Source organism: Anastrepha ludens, unplaced genomic scaffold (genome assembly GCF_028408465.1).
Source record: "Anastrepha ludens isolate Willacy unplaced genomic scaffold, idAnaLude1.1 ptg000072l, whole genome shotgun sequence".
Lineage (NCBI taxonomy): Eukaryota > Metazoa > Arthropoda > Insecta > Diptera > Tephritidae > Anastrepha > Anastrepha ludens.
The window spans coordinates 27,501-30,000 of record NW_026530060.1 but is presented as its reverse complement, the minus strand read 5'-3'; positions in this window follow the sequence as shown (position 1 = coordinate 30,000).

Here is a 2,500-nt window from a genome sequence, read left to right as displayed (position 1 = left end):
CGAAAATTGTTTCTATTTAAACTAACGTATGGAAAACTATGAATAAAATCACAAATACACCAATATGCCAAGGTAACAATCAATAGTTACATTCCATAATATGTTAGTATAGAATATAAATTCTTCATATATGTATATATATTCGAAAATTGTTTCTATTTAAACTAACGTATGGAAAACTATGAATGAAATCTCACAATACACCAATATGCCAAGGTAACAATCAATAGTTACATTCCATAATATGTTAGTATAGAATATAAATTCTTCATATATGTATATATATTCGAAAATTGTTTCTATTTAAACTAACGTATGGAAAACTATGAATGAAATCTCACAATACACCAATATGCCAAGGTAACAATCAATAGTTACATTCCATAATATGTTAGTATAGAATATAAATTCTTCATATATGTATACATATTCGAAAATTGTTTCTATTTAAACTAACGTATGGAAAACTAGGAATAAATCCACAATATCACCAGTTTAACATAACTCAAATTCGTGTTTCATATAGTTATGATTCGATTTATATGCTTCAATATCATTGGTTAGTTAAATGTTGATATTTTCATATTATTCACATGCCTTCACCGTGAGTGTTTTTTGCCATGCACACCACACATTGTGAAAAATGTATGGGAAAAATTCAATTCAATACATTTCAGTTTGATTTCATATAATTCAATTACATTTTATATATTTCAATAATACCATCAACTTAACTAAATATATATTAAAATACTAAATTATATATATGATGATATTTTCCATATATTTGAAATGTCTTTATTATAATTTATTCAGTTTATCATATGAATGTATTGTGTTAAATTTTACTTTCATACATTTAATCGAATTTAGTTTCATATAAATTCGATTCGATTTTCTTTCATATATCTCACTTGCCTTCACCGTGAGTGTTTCTGACAATGTACACAACGCATTGTGAAAAATGTATGGGCAAAATTTTGTTAAATTTTACTTTCATACATTTAATCGAATATAGTTTCATATAAATTCGATTTGATTTTCTTTCATATATATCTCACTTGACTTCACCGTGAGTGTTTCTGACAATGTACACAACGTATTGTGAAAAATGTATGGGCAAAATTTAACTTAATACAATTCAATATATTTCAAATGTTTTTCTTATATATTTATTCAGTTTATCATATGAATGTATTGTGGTAAATTTTACTTTCATACATTTAATCGAATATAGTTTCATATAAATTCGATTTGATTTTCTTTCATATATATCTCACTTGCCTTCACCGTGAGTGTTTCTGACAATGTACACAACGCATTGTGAAAAATGTATGGTGAAAATCTAACTTAATAGAATTCAATATATTTCAAATGGCTTTATTATATATTTACTCAGTTTATCATATGAATGTATTGTGGTAAATTTTAATTTCATACATTTAATCGAATATAGTTTCATATAAATTCGATTTGATTATATTTCATATATTTCACATGCCTTCACCGTGAGTGTTTTTTGCCATGCACACCACACATTGTGTAAAATGTATGGGAAAAATTCAATTAAATACATTTCAGTTTGATTTCATATAATTCAATTACATTTTATATATTTCAATAATATCATCGATTTAACCAAATATATATTAAAATAATAAATTATATATATGATGATATTTTCCATATATTTCAAATGTCTTTATTATATATTTATTCAGTTTATCAAATGAATGTATTGTGTTAAATTTTACTTTCATACATTTAATCGAATATAGTTTCATATAAATTCGATTTGATTTTCTTTCATATATATATCTCACTTGACTTCACGTGAGTGTTTCTGATAATGTACACAACGCATTGTGAAAAATGTATGGGCAAAATTTTGTTAAATTTTACTTTCATACATTTAATCGAATATAGTTTCATATAAATTCGATTTGATTATCTTTCATATATTTCACATGCCTTCACCGTGAGTGTTTTTGTTTGTCCATGTACACAACGCATTGTGAAAAATGTATGGAAAAAATTTAACTCAATACATTTCAATTTGATTTCATATAATTCAATTATATTTTATATATTTCAATAATATCATCATCGGTTAACCAATATATATTAAAATTAATAAATTATATATATGATGATATTTTCCATATATTTTTTTATCATATTATATATACCCCAATAATGATGGCATCACAGATATGTCTTATTTTCGTAAATTATTTTGATATCATCGATTAGCCAAAATTTGAAAATATTTAATATATATGAGATGATGATATTATGATATTTTTATATATTTCATATATATAAATGTATGTTAAATAAATATTTTTATATAATTTTTATTTGCTTTTCTTAATTAATAATATAATAACATAACATTTATATATATAGTCTGATTATAAGAGATTTCATATTTGAATGAAATCCTATTAAAGTTATATTATATTTATATATTAATAATTAATATATATATATATATATA